General features: G+C 41.0%; 1 protein-coding gene across 1 annotated transcript in view; it reads right to left on the reverse strand.

The window, feature by feature from the left end:
- LOC122809619 (cytochrome P450 2J6-like) overlaps positions 1 to 21216 on the reverse strand; it is a 691727-nt gene that overhangs the window by 237692 nt on the left and 432819 nt on the right. The gene's annotated exons all lie outside the window — the stretch shown is intronic.

Below are 21216 nucleotides of genomic sequence, written 5' to 3' on the forward strand. Positions count from 1 at the left end.
TTCCCTGGTAGGGTCAGACCACAGAATACTCTCCTCTGACATAAGAATAAAACCTGGACTCCGAGCTAACTCTGGAATATTCATGAATTACTCTAGGGCTAAATTCCTGCTATTACATGATAACCTGGCAAAATTTCAAGCCCCTGTAAACGCTGAGAACACTGCTGCCTATGCAGAATTGTTCACAGAAACCCTATGCAAGCATGTTAATAGCTTCATAGAGGCAACTTTGCCCACCAGGAAAAAGTACAGAACTAACTCAAAAAACAAGCCACTCTAGTGGAATCAAAAACTCAGTAGGCTGTATAACAGAAGAAAGACAATCATGGCAAAATTAGGAGGTGCAGCACCCAGCAGGATAAAAGCACTCTCATCAATCTGAACAAACAACTCAGAGGACAAAAAGTCTACCAAAGCCAAATTTGAGGTAATTTGTCCTCCAAGTCCAAGGACAACCACACGAGATTCTTTAGCTATGTCTGCAACCTCAAAGGCAATACACAATTGTGTTCAGAGCTCATTGTAAATGGAGCCACCTATACTGAGCCAGAGGATATAGCAAATCTACTGGCCAATAAATTCAGCTCCAACTTTACCCCTCTCTCCCTCCCTACATTCTCTCAGGAAATACCATAAAATATAACTCACCCTGCTGCTATCACCAGGGAACAGGTCCTTATTGTTCTCTCTAGGAATACTACATCATTGGGCCCAGGTAATATTCCAGGATGCCTTCTAAATAGCATGAAACATGACCTATCAGGGCCTCTGGAATTACTATTTAACTGTAACCTCCAAACAGGCTTAGTGCCTCATGAATGGAGAACAGTAACTGTCATCCCTGTGCCAAAGGTGGGCCATCTAAAGACCCTGGAAACTACAGACCCATAAGTGTCACTAGTCATATGTGAAGCCATGGAAAGAATTATCATGGAAATGATCAATAATGATATAGTAAACCTTCAGACACTGGACCCAACCCAGTTTGGTTTCATTAAGGACAGGACATGCCTACTCAGCCTAGTAGAATTCTTTGAGAATGTCACCAAAACAATGGATGAGTCCAAAATGGTTCACACTGTCGCCCTTGACCTGGCCAAGGCATTTGACACAATACCCCACTTGGGCATTGTTGACAAACTCAAGAGGTTAGGTACAAACCTGCATGACACCTAGAGGAAAGTCAACTGGGTCACAGAAGGACCCAGGAATTTAGAATTGGAGAGTCCACCTCTACAAAGAGGCCAATCAGAAGTGGAGTCCCTCGGGGATTGGTCCTTGCCTCACTCATTTTTGGCATTTAATTCTCTGACATTATGGCCAATGTCAATAGTATCTGGCCGACTAAGTTTGAGGATGATTGCAAATTAGGAGCTGTCACTGAATTCCACACCGACTCAAATGTTTTCCAGGAAGGGCTGACACAGACAAACAACTAGTATCAGAGCCATGGACTAAAACTAAATGCCAAGAAATGCATAATAGTGTCCTTCGGGAAGTCATCCATCCTTGATAACTATCATATTGACGACACACCTCTTAGAGATGCCTCAGTAGTCAGGGACTTAGGGACACATATAGACAGTAATCTAGACTTTGACCACCATGTATCTACAGTAGGAAAGAAATCATTCTATATTTTGCAAATTATAAACAAATGCATGGGATCTAGATCCAAGAAAGTCATTGTTCCACTGTATTTGGCATTCATTAGACCTGTCATTGAGTACAATGGTCCCTTTGGTATGTGCCTAACCAGGCATATCCAAAAGTTGGAATGTCCATAGATTTTCCTCACTAAAAGAGTGCAAGTAAAATGTCCTACACAGACTGCCTTAAGGTCTATTCCTGTATTCTGTCTACTACAGGCTATTGAGGGGAGAGCTATTCCTGGTTTACAGGGCATTGTTGGACCCCACTCTGATGGATCTCCTGCATATCCACAAAACAAACAGTACCATAATTACCCATTCTAAAGACTTAAACCTTGTCTGCGATATAAATAGGACCTGCTGGAGAGACAGGTATATATCCCAGAGACTACCCCTTCACTGGAACTGGCTCCCCATCCATGTGAAGTAGAGTTCCTCCCTAACCCAATTTAAATGTGTAACTTGGATAATTGGATGGGGCACAGGAAATGCATCCCTGGGTTGGCACCTATGTCTCTAATGGACAGAGGCAGTCGGTAAATGGTTCATCTCCCAAGCCCCTGCTTACACTTATCAAGTGTACCAGAACCTGTTAGAGATTTGGAATAAATGGTTAGGCTTAAATAGGCCCTTATGGTCATTAGCCTAGTAAATATCTATGAATGTATGACCCTATGAAAGGATCTGCTCTCAGTGTACGTGGTCACGTACATTGAAAACAAGTCTTTTGGAATTCGACTTAATATCCCTGTTAAGCTATTGATGTCTATTTTGTATAACAGTGTAGTGTCGCAATGTGAAGTGCATCTCTATGAATCTTGGTCAGTGTTACAAAAAAGTAGACTACCAGTGTAAACTCTGCATTGGATTTTGTGAAAATTTGCGTCAGAAATTCAAAATGCCACTCATGCTTTTTGTGTTTCATGTATTTGGAGCTAATTCACTGTTGAAAATAAACATGCTTAGGAAAATGTTCTGTTTTTTCAAATCTTCTTTTAATATTTCAATATTTCAAAAACAAATGGACTTATAAAATGTCATGTTGTGATGTGAAAGGCACTGTTATCACTGATACATGGCCCTGCATTTGTTTCACACCAGGCTAACCCTACACAGTTTTCCTACATTTTCTCTCCTTATTCTTAAAATAACTTATAAAACTATTACATTTACCATATGACTGGCCTTCCTCAATTCTGTTTTTCCCCATTTTTAACTCTTACTTATATTCTAGGCTCAAAATGATTCCTTTATTCTACTCCTTCACCTTTGCACTCCTATCTTGCTGTACTATTTTGCTGTCTGTTGTCTCCTAATTTTTCTCACTCTACTTTCCCTGCATTCTTTTCCCCAGTTCTACTTACTTTAACTCCTGTAAAGGTAGACTCCTATCCTTACCTACTGTGTACACAATCTGTCTGGCTATTACCTGAGAATGCCTCTCTGCTACTCCTGTTTCTGCTTTAAACTGCATTGTAACTATTCCTACTGTGTAGTTATACTGCTATGAATGTGACTGATTTTTAAAACTGTTCTACAATAAAGCTGCTTTGTATATGTAATTGTGAGAAATTATTGATACAACCTATTTTAATCCATGAGATGAACTCCTACCTTGCTACTGTTTGTTGAAAAGCTTAATTTGCATTATTTTCTTTTTTTCTTTTTTTGTTTACTTCATCTTTATTCCATACTGATCTATTTAGCTTTTCTCCCCAGACCTCCGATGAAAGGGGATTTCCTTGCTAATCCAGTTGGACTATCCCTGTAAACAAATGTTAATAAATAAGGAAATCAATTCATAAAAATGTAGCTGATATTTTGTACCAGCGTGTATTGCAAAACATATTTTATGTTTTTCTTTCATAGCAATAAATCCCTTAATATTTATTTAGTTTAGTAAAAGATATTCAGAATTACTCCTGATATATTTAACATTATCTTCTCAAAGGTTATGCTGTGAACATACCTCTCAACTATACAGATTTTTGCAGAATGTCCAGATTTTGCCTTATATTTTTGGTTCGTTTTTCATAAGTTTTCTGGAAAATTATTGGCAAATCATTAAATACTGAAGTTAGAAAATAATGACAAACATTTGTCATTCCTTTCAGAAAATTCATGCTGATGCAAAACTTGTTATTCTATCAACTTTCTAAGTTTGCAATAGCAGTATTTAAAAATATTCCCTATTTTTGGGGCCTTTGTCCTACTTTTATTTATGGCTTTGTCCACATTTCTTGCTCTAAGACATTAAGAGGTATGGCTGTGAAGAACTGTTTTAAGTAGCATTTCCAGTTTAAGAGAAACTGGATTTTTGTAAAAATTGTTGCTTTGCAAGTTATGGTTCAGGACAATGTACATTATTAAGAATATGCAAGACACAAGGCAGCTGTGTGTCTATAGTAGAACAAGTAAAATGACCCCTTTTTAATTTTAATTCTTTTTGAATTATGAGATTTCTGTTATGAAATATATATTTTTTAATTTCATGGTCTAATGACTTCATACCTCAGGAGATGAACCTACTGAAGAGGGAATATTGTGTTATAAGGTAATCAGCATGCTAAAAGCCTTTTATAAGTCAGCTTACAGTTCATAATAGGGTGCATCTATTATACCTTTCTGACCATAAATGAGTGAAATAATCTTTTGCAAATGTTCATATTCAAAGGAACTTAGACAAAAATTCTGGGTACACAAAATATAACAAGACACAGCCATTGTATCATTTTTTGTCTTGACAATGGCATCTTGACAGCATTCACATCTACAGGCACTGATCCTGGCCATCTGAAATGTAATGCCACGTAAGCTGAAGTTATAAAGAAGAAATCTGAAATAATTGTTTAGAAATACCTGGGCATCCTTAGATCTGAAAGTCAATTAAGACATAAAGAAAAGAAGCCAAATGTTCATGTAGTAAAACATCTGAAGAAGGGTGGCACAGTGTTATAGCAGGTAATTTTGCTGCCTAACATTTTTTGTTTCTGTAGTAGTGTTCTCAGTGGATTGACCACTGTGTGAATTATTATGAATACCATACATTTCAACCACTAAGCACAAGAAATATGGACAAAGCCTAAAATAATTAGGGGACAGAGGCCAAAAAATAGGGATATATTTGAAATATCGCTTTTTATATATTTAGAAAGTTGCTAGAATAACAGGTTTTGTGTTAGCATGCATTTTCTGAAGGGGATGAAGTCTAAAACTCAAATGAATTTCATTATTTAGTGACTTCAGTTTTCAGTTATTTGCCAAGAAAACAAATTTTATGAGAAACAGACAAAATTGTGAAGTAAAAATCTGGACATTCTATGAAAAGCTGGACAGTTGAGAGGCATGGCAAATGCCCTCAGCATCGTTTTATGAAGGCATCTAATTTTTTGTCACATTATTCGTCTGCACATGTGCAAGAGTGGAATGAACATGGTGTGCCTTGCCATAGGCTAAGTATGAACATGGCGTGCCTTGCCATGGTCTAAGTATGAACACGGTCTGCCTTGCCATGGGCTAAGTATGAACATGGTATGCCTTGCCATGGGCTTGTTTCCCTTAAGAATATGATCCCATGTACCAATGAACTTGATAAAACTGATAAAGGACATAGTTGGATGAGAAATTCAAAGCAGCATATAAATTAACAAACCAAAGATAGTAATGACATGAATATGTCGCACCAGTTTTGTTTTAGTTATCTGGACTGCAATTGATATAAGTGCATTTTTGAAAAATTTTAATTTATATGAAGTATAAATGGTGACAATTGTTTGTTTAAAAGTTTAATAATGTGCAAGACAAAGTTGTACCAGTCACACAGGAGCACAGGTTTCATTTCAATAGCCTACTTTTTTAATCCATCTTTCCTGTCACCAGGTAACCTCTTTTCCGCATAGCGCAGCATCGGGCAGTGCCGGTTAATCAAGTTTAAACTATTTCTGGCTCTGCTAAGTCTGCTCTTCAGTTTTTCCCTTAGAACTGCTCTACTTTCTATCTAAACAGTCTATTCTCTATCTGAAAAGCCCAGCACTTGCAAAAGCATTTTTTACACAGGTAAAGCACTCTTAAACAAAAAGAAAGCGCTACATCCACCTACAATTCCATTGAGTACCCATTTCCCTATAGGTCCTTTCTGACTCAGTTACACAGCAATCCCTTACACTATTCTAGCATGTCAAAGGGTCAATTACTGGCATCCTCTCCAGTTCAGCTGGTGAATCTGGGAATCTTGAGGAAATGTTTCAACTGCCTCATGTACATAGACAACCCTCTCCTCCTCCCAACAAATACAAATATATGTGAAAGATGCAACTCAGAGGCTCCCTTCACTCTGGAATAAAATCCCAGTACAGGTTAGGCAGAGTCCCACATTGACTCTCTTCAAGAGGAATCTTGATGAGTGGATGGGAGATCGTAGGTTTACCCCGGCTATCACTTCTGTGTCACTGTTAGACAGAGGCACAGTATACTAACCTCAAAAAAAGGCATAGCAAAATTAATTTTAAATGGGTGGCGAAAGCCAAACACACTCTGGCTAGGCTTATAAATGCCCTAGGGCAGATAGCCTAGTATGAACCTATGAACCTATGAACCTATGAACTATATAGCCAAACTGGAGGCTGAGCTCCCTCAACTCAGTACTGGCAAAACCAGTCAGGAGGCGAAGGTAACCACACACACCACAAACCCAGTCTCACATAGACCTATCACAACTACAAACCAAACACATAAACACACAAAAACATACTCGGAGGCTCTAATTAAAAATCTACCAAAACAACAGAGGCCTCCAAAGCAGACATCCAAGCAACCACTACCTCAAAACATAGCACATGCAACACATAGTTCACAAAGTCAGTGTGCCAAACAGTCACAGCCCTTAAGGCCAAACAACATGCCTGATACACTTGTAATAGGTGACTCCATAGTCAGACACACTGACGTCCTGCTCACCAGAATGAACAAGTAAAAGGTTACAGTAAGCTGCCTGTTGGGCGCTAGAATTCGCCACATAACACAAGCACTCAGGCCACTCTAAAGCAAGTACAAATATGACTCAGTCATTGTCCATGCCGGTGGGAATGACCTGAGACGTACCTCCCTGGAATACATGAAAAGAGACATAGAGGAGCTCTCTGATTATGTAGCCCAGGCCGGTATGACCCTGACCCTGAGCAGCATCTTACCCTCACCAAGATCGATGCCACAGTACAAAGACAAAATGATCAGCTTTAACAATTGGCTCAATTACTGGTGTCATTCTAAGGGGATCCAATGTCTGTCTGCTTGGGATGTCATGCGTGACAAGCCATGCTGCTTCACAAGGGATGGCTTGCACCTGTCACCCCTGTGCTTCCGGATATTGGCCAAGGCTCTTACCACCCCCATAGTGCCTTTTTTAGGCAAGGCTCAAAAGACAAACCCACCTCCCTAGAAAACACAAGTGGAAAAAAACTAAGGGTAACGCTGCTCAGCGCCAGAAGTCTAAACCTCAAGATGCATGCACTCAAAGCCCTCCTCAGTATGGAGAACATTGATGTCTGTGCAGTGACTGAAACCTGGTTCAAGGATCCTGAGAGCACCCCAGCACTACCAGGTTATACCTCATATCATGCTTTTTGGCCTCAAAACTTGGACCAAACCACAAAAGGAGGGGGAGTATCCATATTCATCAAAGACACCCACACCTCCATGTTAGTGGCAATGCACGAAGCATCAGAGACCATCCAGGTGCAAGTAACCATAGGCAAAACTGCCCTACAGTTTGTAGCATACTACAGACCACCCTCGCAAACTCAGGAACCCCACTCAGCCTTCCTGAAGACACTGGAGAGTATGAATGTCTCTCCAAATACCATCATATTGGGAGACTTCAACTACCCAAACATAGACTGGGAGCATTACTCAAGCCCCAACACCCTAGCCCAAAGGTTCCTAGAATTCATGAACTCAAATGCGATGGAACAACTAGTCACCACTCCCACAAGAGGAGATAATACACTAGACCTGATCATCACAAACATGGGGACACAATGCTCCACACTGGAAGTATACCCCTCATTGGTGAGATCTGACCATAAATTAATCTCACTGGAAATCCACATCCCGCCCCCACCCCCAGCAGAAAAGACCACAGTGAAGAATTTCTCAAATGCTGACTTCACACTTCTTAAGACTGAAGTGGTCTCCTTCAAGGCCCCTGGGCCAGGGAAAACCACATCCCACACCACTGAATCCTTTATAAACGCTTTCTACGGACACCTTCAAGAATGCATGGATCATGCAATCCCAAATATAACCAAGACCCATTCCCCCAAAGGCAGGCATCCTGTCTGGTGGACCCCAGCCATTAACAAGCTTTACAACAGGAGGAGGAAGCTACTACACGACAGAGCAAAATCCCCAAAAGGGAAGGCATCTCTGATCAGTACTAGCAAAAAACTACGATCACTCATAAAATCATCCAAGGCCAACTTTGAGAGAAAAATCACAAAAGACACTAAAGACAATCTCAAGGCCTTCTTCAGTTATGTTAGAAACCTGAGTGGAAACTCCCAGATATGCTCAGAGTTAGTCCAAAATGACAAAAAATACACTGAACCCACAGACATTGCCAACATACTGGCAGACAGGTTCAGTGCAAATTTCTCCCCCCCAAAAAGAGAAATAACTATCCCAGCAGAGTGTAGCCTCCTTGACATCTCAGATGCCCAGGTGAGAGCCGCCCTCTCCAAAGCTAAAAACACAGCATCAGTGGGACCAGACGGTGTCCTGGGTTACATGCTACATGAACTCCAAGAGGAACTAAACCCGCACATAAGGCTGCTGTTTAATCTTAGCCTTACTACAGGATACGTACCCAAAGAATGGCGTACAGCAACAGTGGTCCCACTCCACAAAGGAGGTGCTTCTACAGACCCTGGAAATCACCGCCCCATAAGCTTGACGAGCCTGGTCTGCAAAGCTATGGTGAGGATCATTATGGAACTCATAAACAAAGATATTGTAGACCTACAGTCACTAAGGCCATTGATGAGGGTAAGGCAGTTCACACAGCCTACCATGATCTTGCAAAAGCCTTCGACACAATACCCCACTCGGGCATCATAGACAAGCTCACCAGCTTAAATGTAAACCTGTATGTCATAAGATGGGTTGCAAACTGGCTCAAGGACAGAACCCACAAGGTCAGAATTGCTGGAGCCATGTCAGACTCTAAGCCAGTCACAAGCGGTGTTCCACAGGGCTCGGTCCTGGGACCCCTCTTGTTTGGCATTTATTTTTTCGAGGTGCAAGCAAACATAGGAGGATTGTGGCTGACAAAGTTCGCTGATGACTGCAAACTGGGCGCCATAATTGATACTCCAGCAGACACAAGCATCCTTCAGAAAGGCCTCATAGAAACGGAAAACTGGTGCCAGAGCCATGGCCTTAAACTGAACGCCAAAAATGTATAGTCATACCCTTTGGGAAAAACAAAGTACCCACAAATTACCACATAGGTGGTAATCCATTAAGTACGGAAGAAGTAATCAGGGACCTAGGGACCCAAGTTGACAGTAACCTCTCATTTGACACTCACATTGCTAAGGTGGTTAGGAAGACTTTCTATATTACCCACCTTATCATGAAAGGATTCACATCTAGATCAAGAGAGGTCATTGTGCCCCTATACTCTTCCCTTATCAGGCCCATAATTGAGTACAATGCCCCATTTGGGATTTACCTTATCCGACACCTGCAGCAGTTATAAAGACCCCAAAAGTACCTCACCAAGAGGATCAGGGGTCTCAAACATATGTCATATGCTGCCCGGCTGAAAAAACTCCAGCTCTATTCAGTCGCATACTGCCTACTCAGAGGCAATCTATGCCTGACGTACAAGGCCATGTCGAATCCAGAATTAATGGACATGCTCCACCTCAGAATATCCAAATCCACCAGAGCCATGACAGCGAGAGATTTGAACCTCAACACAGTAATAAATAGGACGTGCTGGAGGGACAAATTCATAACCCAGAGGCTCCCTACACTCTGGAACAGAATCCCAGTCCATGTTAGGCAGAGCCCCTCACTGACTCTCTTCAAGAGAAATCTTGACGAGTGGATGGGAGATTGTAGGTTTACCCCGGGGGTCATCTCTGTGTCACTACTAGACAGAGGCACAGTAAACTAAACCCTAAATGGGCATAGTATTCTCATTCCAAGGGGTGGCGAAAGCCACACACACACTGTGGCTAGGCTTATAAATGCCCTAGGGCAGATAGCCTAGTATGAACCTATGAACCTATGAACCTATAATTACCTTTTTCTTTATATAATGTTTCGAGCCTTTTAACATCTCACATAATTTCAGAAGGAGTCTCATGGAATGTCTGTTCCCATTTTATGACATTAGTGTGTTAGCACAGAAGCATGACAGCTGTTCTATAACCATGTCTGTCAGTCCCAACACTACAAAGAAATTACACTGAAAGCATTTTCAATGAACCTAGAGTTTGCTATTTTCTGTGTTGCTGAGAGACCACAGACTTAGTGTACATTTGTTCGAGGTGTATGGGGTCTCCCTCTCCTGATGAATGACCTCCACCCTCAAAACAAAAGCTTTCTTTCAGCTTTGGTGAAAGGGCTTTTACTTGTTTTACAGCATCAGTACTTTAACAAACATCATTTGCAAACATATCATTACCCACGAGCACTTGGACAGAAGTCATTCCACAAGGTGATAGTTATTTTTGCTGTGTTTTGAGTGTGTGTGAGTGTGTGATATGGAAGAACTACAGCAGCAGGGCTAGCCATCCAGCAGTGTAAACCTTGGTTCTAGATGATTGTCACTGTTGAAGTGATACTCCAACCCCATGTGCAAAATAGGAAAAAGGAGATGTTCATCGTGTTACACTGCTGCGGTCATTACACTTGGGTTATCCTGCCGTCAGGCGGTCCCGCAGTCGGCCAGAGTTTCAAAGTCTTGGTCCGGCGTTGGTTGCTGTCGCTTCTTCCCTGACGTCAGTGTGCCAAGGATCTATAAGATGCAGCCAACGCCATTTTCTTCAGTCTTTCTTGCCGCACGGTGCCCGAAGCAGAAGCAGTTCGCAAGTGCCGGTCAGCCGACTCCTGAAATTTTCGAAGTCGAATTTCAGATCCGAAGTCTTCAATAAAGCTAAGTACCCCATTGGGGAAACTTTTTTCTTGCCTCAGACCGATGTCAGAAAAAGTTAATAATTGTATTTCTTGTGGGAAGCAAATACCTCATAAGGACTTCCACTCTTACTGTATTCTATGCCTGGGCCCTGATCATGACGTCACTAGTTGTCGGTTTTGTGCTAGATTTAACAAACGCACAATAAAAAGACGTTTTGATTTTGCTTTGCACTACTTTGGCCGAAGGTTCAATTATACTATGCCGTCGGATCAACCGACGACCGCAATACCGAAAAAACGCATGGATAAGGATAAAGACAGGCATCCGTGGTTCAAAACCGATGACAAAACCTCTTCTAGGCCAGTCACCGGTTCGCCGGTACTCAGTGAGGCGCTTTCGCAGCCCCTTACACCCACTACCTCAGAGCCACAGGCCGCCTCCGAATCCCACGTGGAGACAACTAGGCCTCTGGAAACTCAAGGTATCGGGTCTACGGAAACTAATCCCTCAGATGGGTCCGGAGCCGCTGAGCAGGCATTGGCTTCTGAGGGTGTTTTCAGACCTTTGCAACTTACCATTAAAACAACAGCCAAGACAAAAGTACCATTAAAGACACAGAAACAAGTACAGCATTATCCATGCCTAAAAAACAGATGCTTAAAATGGCCGAAGACCTCATTACTCTAATCAGGGGTTCCCATCCCCCTCCCGAGAAAAGGCCTAGGCAGGATACAGATTATGATTCCTCTGATCAGGTTTCCATTTCCTCTGATTCCGCTTCAGACCAGGGATACTCTCTACCCCCCTATGAGGACTCTGATGCTGAAGAATCTATCCCTTCAGCCTCTCCTCCTGAGGATTATTCTTTTGGGGAAACTTTACATACCATGAGGGAGCATTTCCATTGGGAAAGTCAGGATTACTCAGAATCCAAGAAAAGGCTCTGGGATTTCTTTTTATTGCCTCAGCACAGGCCCTTGGCTATTCCGCCTGTGCTTGATATTGTGGATGATGTGTTCTCTGAATCCAGCTTATCTCCTGATTCTTTGCCCCCTGCACCAGCCAAGCCAGATAGATATTATAGAGTCCCAGACTCTCACAAGTTCCTTTATTAAAAACCCTTCAGACCCAGAAACTATTTCCCAGGGTCCAAAAGGGGTTAATGCTTCCATTGCAAAAAATCCAGTACCCTCTGACAGAGATTCCAGAGCTTTGGATAGATGGGGTAAGAAAGTATACACTTCTGCAACTTTAGCAGTAAGAGCTTTGCCAGTTTCACATGCTTAAGTACCAACAGTATTTAATGGCTCAGTTAAAACAGAAAATGCTTGCAAGTTCAGAAGCTTCTGATTGTAAAGAAATGCAGGATTTATTGCATGCAGTTGAACAGGTGGGAAAACATACTCTACAATGTGGTTTTCATTCTTTAGAGGCCTCTTGTAGGGCCACAGTTACAGGTTTTGTGATTCGAAGACATGCTTGGTTAAAAGAACAGAGTTTACCTGATCATGTTAAGGCAAAATTATTGGATGCTCCTTTACAGCATGATACCTTGCTTGGTGTTAAGGCAGAAGAGGTGTTAAAGAAAATGGAGGATAAAGCTAAATCTATGCAAACAGTCAAGGATTTCTTACAGGTACAGCCACCTCGATTTAGCAGAAATTGGCCAACAAAGAACTGGTCCTTTCCAGTGTCAGACAGGCCACAGAGAGGCAGATACAGACGTCCAAGCAGCAGATCTCAACCCCAAGGCTCAAACAGACAACGACAGTGGGGCACCTCAACCCCAAAAGGAGGTGAGGACAAGTCTCAACCTTACAAGAAACAGTCACAATTACTTTCCCCTTCGTACACCAAACACTTCCCTTTTGGAAGCCCCCTTAGGGGGAAAACTAGCACTTTTTTCTCAAAACTGGCAAACAATCACCCAAGACAAATGGGTTCTGAATATTGTGTCTCAAGGTTACAGGTTCCACTTTCATACTTTACCAAGGCTAAAAGGAATGCCAGACCTGCCACAAAATCAATTTCAGCCCTCATGGACATGACAGATATTCAAAAAGTACCACAACAGGAACAAGGACAATGATTTTACTCAAGACTCTTCCTGGTCCCCAGAAAGGACAAGGCCTGGAAGCCCATATTAGACTTTTCAATTCTAAATACTTACCTGGATATTCCAAAATTCAAAATGTTGACATTACAGCAGCTTCTACCCATGCTGGGCAGGAAGGCTTGGCTTGTTACTCTGGACCTCAAAGAGGCATACCTGCATGTCCCTATCAGACAAAATTGCAGAAGATACCTCCGATTCAAAGCTGGTACAATGCACTACCAATTCTCTGCGCTGCCCTTTGGCTTATCTACTGCACCCAGGGTTTTCAGAAAGTGCCTGGCACCAGTAATTGCATTTTGCAGACAAAAAGGAATTCAAATATATCCATACCTGGATGACTGCTTCATTCAAGCAAAGACAAAGGACATTCTTCTACAGCATCTGGCGTTTGTAAAAAGGTTGTTAATTTCTCTAGGGTACACAGTAAATGAAAAGAAGTCAAAACTGGTGCCCTCACAACAGATTATATTCCTGGGTGCCAGCTTAAATACAATGGCCCAGATGGCTTACCTCACGCCAGACAAACAAGTTCAACTAACTCATTATTTTCAACTACTGGCAAAAAAGTCCCATCTCCCTGCAAGAAAAATTCTGCAGGCCCTGGGATTAATGGCATCCTGCATACTACTAATACCATATGCCAGACTGCATATGAGGAAATTACAGTGGTACCTATAAAGTGTTTGGACTCAACACTCTCACAGTTTAGAAGCAGTAATACCAATGATTCCCTGCCTACAACAGGAGTTTCGATGGTGGGCACAGGCATGTCACCTAAACAAGGGTCAGCCTTTACCCAACCCACAGCCAGGCAAACTCTAACAACAGATGCTTCAGATTACGCCTGGGGAGAACACATGGCAGGAAAATGCATTCAGGGCAAGTGGACCACAGACCAGATGCATCTTCACATCAATCGCAAAGAGATGTTGGCTGTTCAAAATGCCCTAACAGCTTTCAAGGACCTTCTGCATCCAGGACAATTATTATTAAAGATAGACAACACCACAGTAATGTGATACATAAACAAGCAAGGGGGCACTCATTCTTATCCCCTATGCAGGCAAGCCATGACCTTGTGGAACACAGTTCTAATGTATCAAGTTCACCTGCAAGCACAATTCCTGCCAGGAAAGAAAAATACTCTGGCAGACGATCTAAGCAGAGATATCATGGACCCTCACGAATGGAAATTGAATCTACAAATCTTCAGCATGGTAACGCAAAATTGGGGATGCCCAGACATAGATCTTTTTGCCTCCCCACTGAATTACCAACTACAAAAATTCTGCACAAGGACTTATCACAAACAAGCATGGAAAGTGGATACTCTTTTGTTCAGCTGGAAAAACCTAAAAGTTTATGCCTTCCCGCCACTGCCTCTCCTTTCAAAGGTACTCCTAAAAGCCAGACAAGAAAAACCACAGATGATCCTGATTGCTCCAGACTGGCCACGCCAGCACTGGTACCCTATCTTAAGGAACTTAGCTCAAAGCCCACCATGGATTTTGCCTCAAATTCCACACCTTCTGACTCAACAAAACAATCAGATCCTGCACGGTCAGCTCAAAACCCTAAACCTGGCTGCATGGCAGATTCATTAGTCAAACAGGCAACACATCTTTCTAAAGCTGTTATGGATGTCATTTTGGAGGCCGGGAGGCCTAGCACCAGGAAAGCTTACTCAGAAAAATGGAAGAGATTCTGCACCTGGAACCGGGCTCAAAACCTTGACCCTCTTGTTCCAAACATTCCTCAGATTTTACAATACTTAACTGAGATGCTGGACAGAGGCCTGTCCTTCTCATCAATTAAGATCCAAGCCTCTACCATTTCAGCACATTACAACATGGATCCTCCGTTATTCTCCCATCCCTTGCTAAAACAGTACCTCAGAGGGGCTAAAAACATAAGATCGCCCCGGAGAGCACCAACATTAACTTGGGACCTCAATTTTGTTTTGGAAAAACTAACCCTGCCACCTTTTGAGCCAGCCAATACAGCCGATCTAAAATTTTTATCATGGAAAACAGCTCTGCTCCTGGCAGTAACTTCAGCACGAAGAGTCTCATAGCTACAGGCATTAATGGCAGTGGAACCTTTTATAATTTTTCATCAGGACAGGGTTTTTTTAAGGACAAACCCTACCTTTATGCCAAAGGTGGTATCTAGTGTGGCTCTTAACCAAACCATCCATTTACCAACTTTTTATCCAAACCCCCAGAATAAAGGGGAGAAACTTCTGCATTCTTTGGACATACACAGGCAGCTATGCTTCTACTTGGACAAAACAAAAGCTTTCAGGAAAACTGAGCAACTATTTGTAGCATATGCTGTAGGATCACAGGGCAAGGCTATCTCAAAGCAGACTATATCCAAATGGATAGGACACTGTATACGTTACTGCTACACACAGCATGGAAAATCAGTCCCAAAAAACATTAGGCCACATTCCACCAGAGTGACAGCCACTTCAACAGCCTTTCTCAGAGGAGTACCTACCGAGGAAATTTTGGAGACTGCAACTTGGAGTTCAGTGCACACCTTTACCAAGCATTACCACCTGCCTCTTTACTCTAAATCCAGAGCAGGATTTGCCGCTGCAGTTCTGCAGGGCCTCATAGCCAATCCTAACTCTTTATAGACCAGCCACCCAACCTTAGCTTTGGGATTCTACTCAAGTGTAATGACTGCAGCAGTGTAACATGATGAACATAGTACAGTTTTGTACCTACCATAAACGTAGATGTTAGAGTGTTCACACTGCTGCAGTCCAGGTTACCCTCCCTCCATCCCCTCTGAACTAGCTGTACTTATCTATACCTTTCTATCCTATACAACCTTTGTGGTGTATTTGCTTGTAACTGGAGGTATTGTTGTTATTTTTATATGTATATTTTTTATTAGCAATATGTATTGCCTACCTACTTGGGGGCACCTGACATCTGAGGCAAGAAAAACTGAAGAAAATGGCATTGGATGCATCTTATGTACCCCTGGCGCACTGACGTCAGGGACAAAGCGACAGAAACCGACGCCGGACCAAGACTTTGGAATTCTGGCCGACTGTGGGACCACCTCACGGCAGGATAACCCAAGTGTAATGACTGCAGCAGTGTGAACACTCAAACATCTACATTTATGGTAGGTACAAAACTGTACTTTGTGGATGAATGGATGGATGGATGGATGGATGGATGGATGGATGGATGGATGGATTACCTGGCTTCATATTTCAGCATGTAATGCATACAGTATTGCTGTAATAATGTGCAAGACAAAATTGTACCAGGGGTACAAGCTTCATTTTAATAACCTACTTTTTTAGTCCGTCTTTCCTGTCACCTTTGCTGCCTTTTGGTGCTGCTACATATTCATAGCCTTGATCCCCTGCACGAACTGCCATACAATGCTTTAAGTGGAGTGATAACAGTCATAAGATATAATACATGAGAAACAGATACACATATCACAGTGTCCTGATGAAATCATATCTCCATCTGTGGAAGCCAGTATCATGACTATGGAAGATACTATATGGATACATTGGAGTTAGGTACTGAGGAATTTTTTGAATTGTAATTAATATCCTCAAGTAAGTGTCAGAGGAGCAGCTGAGAGGGAATAATGAGAGATGTATGATTTAGTCATTGCAAATCTGACTGCAGATTTGCATAGTAAGAAACAATACTTTTGAGCTATAGATGCATTTTAAGTAATATCTGTCTGATACACAAAACAGGATTTAGTTCCTAATTGTAATAAAAGTAATAAAGATTTCCACTTTACTTTCATGTGACTGACAGTGTTTTTAATTCTACTGTAGGGTATTTCAAACTGTAAGACCAAATTCAAACACTTACACTTCCTGATGGTAACTGCACATTTCAGTCGAGTTAATCATCTTTGCAAAGACTGGGATGAGCTCTGGTTCTTCCACTATGAGTGTTCAACTTACCCTGGACAAATCAACTCACGGATCTCAACTGCTAAACAAATCATGTTCACAAAAAAAATTAAATGTAACCATTTTTGCAGAGGGAAGACTCCCTTGTATCCCCTTGTTGGGGCACTCCCTTAATACTCTGAACTTATACATTCCAACTTCACAGTTACTTAAGTATAAGAACTGAAGAAAGACTGTTGTCTTAAGTCAGTGGAGAGAAAGAGAGGCCAACAGTGACCATAGTATGTCACATAATGGGACACATAGTGTATTGCAGGAAGAAGATACCTTTGCTATAAAACAAAATCATTTTGGCATGACTGGTCCCATGATGCTATTTTGTGGAACATCAAATTATGAAATAATACTAACCACTTACAGTAATACAGAGACATTAATACTTCATAGGCAATCATAATATGATGAAAACTAGGGGTCTGAATGGAGAGATAAGGGGGTCCGAATGGAGAGATGACACATCAGCAAGCAAAGGGGAGTAGTACTGCTGAAATTGAAAACATCCTCGAGTCTTGGTGAGTACCTTCACAAGGTGGACCCTGTTTTTCACAAAATCTCACCAAGACAGCAATGATATATAGATTGTATTTTATACAGCATATACCATGGATTGAAGTAACTTAAAAAAAATAAAAAAAGACAGCTGGGTGCAAAAGAACCAGGATAAAAAGTACCCAATCCTGGTAGGTGCACTGATTCCAGGACTGGAAAAATTATAACGTAGAATCTTCAAGGCACAAAACCTTCCTGCAATGGGGCTAAGCTAGGTTTGGGGGGAGTATGCCTCCCCCCCCCCCATTGTAGAAGGAACTAGTAGTCCACAAAAATCATAAAACTTGATAGCCCCAAAAAGAGCCATAAAGATAATAGGGAAGACTAGTGAGGATAAGACAGAAATTGTATTGCTACTATTATCCAAGAAGCCCAGAATTTCCAGACAGAAGATAGACAAAAAGATGAAGAGAGAAATTAGAGGAAAGAAAAATACTTGGACAAGAAAAAAAACTGTCAAAAGCTTCAAATGCAAATAAGTGTTCATTAATACAACAAATTTATGAAAAACATTTTACAGACCATGAAACCTTGTGCCATTTGGAAAAATAAGTGACAGAGGAAGTGTGAAATATAACAATTTTTGAAAGGTATAACAAAGAAATATGGACATGAGAAAGAAAAACAGATTTAATAGGGTGCAACATCTATGCAAAGGAAAAAGCAAAACTAATTAATAGAAAAAGAGCAGCACCAAAGATATTTGAAGAGAAATAAGGCAAAGCCATCTGGTTATGGAAAACTTTGCAATACAACAAATAAAACAAAGAGGAAAAGTAGAAAAGAGGATTAGTAATGAAGAAGTTAAAGAAATATAAACTGAGGTTATGGATTACATGTGAAGTGAAGGATTTAGAGTAGAAAATCTAACTTTGATAACACCACAGCAGGATAGACCAATGGATCCTCAAAATAAGGAAAAGCCAGGGAAGTGAGAAACATCTGATCAGTTGCCATATTAAAATACTTTGTAGCCTTCCATAGGAAACCAGTAGAAAAGTTCAGATGGAGTTGCACAACCAGGGAAAGAATAGGAAACTTTGGCAACTCTGACACAGTCAATGTTGTGGAGTAACAGGCCAGAGAGAATGTGGCACAGGAAGATGCTGAGGAACTTTCTATAGAATGCCTACAGGAAATGGAGAACATAGTATGTGCCCTCAGTTTAGAAGAAAATTATTTAAGTGAAGAGTTGCTTGATTTAAAAGAGATGGACAGATATATTAAGGTCAATGAAAGAAGTATACAACAGAAAGTCAATAAAACCCAAAAAGTTAAAAGCTTGATAAAACAAATGAAAATAGTAATCAGGACTGTTCATAGAAATTCATGTGATATAACAGAAGTAAACAGGATATATTACTGTGGAGCTAAATTAATAACAGATAAACTATTGCCACAAAAACTCAGGGCAGTAAGGGAAAAGGGAAGAAATCAAATGCCATCATGGAAGTATCGAATACAGAAAACTATAAAGCAATTAAGACAAGTGTCACTGATAGGGAACAGATAAACAAAAATACTAGAAAGATAGATGCAAATCCACACATGCCAAACTAAGAACAAAAAGCACGTAAGTGGACTGGATGGAGAAAAATAATAACATTTTATTGAGAGCGCTTTAGTCACAATTACTTAGACTTCTTCAGAATAAAAATGTGCATTACAACTTCCTCTTTTATAATGACCCTAATTAACATATTCATTAGGTAATTGAAGATATTTTAAACATACAGACTCCCTAAGAAAATAAATGCTGTACATGAATGAAAAAATATATATACAAGACTCATAGTTAAAAGACATAAACAAATGTAAAAAAATCTTTTAAATACAGGAAAAATATTATTTAAAATCCAGTTTCAACAATAAGGTGACTCTGTGTTGTAAGTTCTATCTGAAAAATCCTTCTTAATCAATTTTCAATGTTAAATGTAAAAATCAGCTTTTAATTTCAAAAATCTGGTTAATGAAACCACTTAATTTAGTCCTGGGCTGATTGTAGAATTTAACCTCAGCTGCCAGATAAGTTCTTTAAATTCTAGCAGCAAATCTGTGGGCCCGCCTCTGTCATCCACTGTCAGTTGTTCCAAGACTGTAAATTTAAAATGATGACCAATGCAAGTGTAAATATGTTTTGCAAGTGCATTATTTTGGTTGCATTTCCCAATATCATATGTGTGTTGGTATATATGTGTCCTAAAGGTCTTTTTTGTTTTTCCTATGTAAAATCTCGGGCACATCTGGCATACAGCCGCATAGACAACATTCTTGGTAGCAAAATTGTTTCTTTGGTAAAATCTCAACCAACCATATCCTTCAACAAAAACCTTCTCCCTCTCCAATATATATTTACATTGGGTACATTGTCCACATGTGGACATTTTTCCAAGGGCATGCTTGTGGTTAATATCTTTGTTCTTCTCTAGTATATTTTTCAAACTAGTGTTTTTTTTATAGACAGCTATGGGTGCATTAGCCTGTATGCTTTCGTCACAAGTTAAGATAAACCAGTTTTTGCAAACGATGTCATAAATCTGTGGGAACTGAGGTGTATAAGTAAGAATCAACCCCATGGCTGTAACCCCTCCCTGCATCCATTGTTGATCCACTGCTCTCAAGGGGTGCACACAGTCTAGAAATATTCAGTCCTAACAATGGGTAAAAATATCCTTCCATTCTCTTCCTAGTGACTTCGTCTAAAATGGGTTTCACAAAATCCTCTGGATATCCTCTCTTTGTCAGCATACCCAATAAAACATCCCTTTCCATAATGAAATCCCCTAAATTGCTGATCATACAGGCGAGCTTCACCCCCTGACCCTTCACTAGGGACTGGTTTTGATGCAGGGGGTGTCCACTCTCAAAATGGAGTAGGGAGTTCGAGTATGTTGACTTTCTGTATATGTTGGATGAGAAGATGTTTATTGATCTGAATGTCTAAGTAACTGATATGATCAGTATGCATCTCCATAGTGAATTTCAAGAATGTGGTGCTATTGTTGAGAAGCAGCAGAAATTCAGACAACTGTGCTGGACTACTGTCTCAAAAAATCAGGATGTCATCAAGGTAATGGCCATAAAATCTACAGTGTGACATCGCTTGAGATGTGAATACTGTGGTCAGTTTCCACTGGGTCAGGACAATGTTGGCAAAAACTGGTGCAAAGGCTGCTCCCATGGCAATTCCAGATGTTTGTTTAAATATATGTCCCTCAAATATCAAAAAAATATTATCTAAAACTAGTTCCATCAAAGTCCTTAAGGTAAGACCTTTGGAATGAGCGAATGTTATATGCTGACAAAGAAAATCCTAGAACAGCTCTATACCTTCATCATGGGTATACTCATTCCAAAGTTCTTACCTTAAGGACTTTGATGGAACTAGTTTTAGATAATAGTTTTTGATATTTAAGGGCATATATTTTACCAGAACATCTGGAATTGCTATGGGAGCAGCCTGTACACCAGTTTTTGCTAACATTGTCCTGACCCAGTAGGAACTGACAACAGTATTCACATCTCAGGTGGTGCAGCGGTTAAGCATTGCCGCCTCACAGCAAGAGGTTCTCTGGTTCAATTCTCGGCTGGGGTGCCTTCTGTGCGGAGTCTGCATGTCCTCCCTGTGGTCGTGTGGGTTTCCTCCAGGTGCTCAGGTTTCCTCCCACATCCCATAGACATGCTGTAGGTGGATTGGACACTCTAAATTGGCCTAGGTGTGAGTGTGTGCATGTGTGTGTATACCTTCTATGGAAGGTTGGGTGCTGGCCTGGCGACTCGACACTGT

Source organism: Protopterus annectens, chromosome 8.part0 (assembly GCF_019279795.1).
Source record: "Protopterus annectens isolate FY-2018-M chromosome 8.part0, PAN1.0, whole genome shotgun sequence".
Lineage (NCBI taxonomy): Eukaryota > Metazoa > Chordata > Ceratodontiformes > Protopteridae > Protopterus > Protopterus annectens.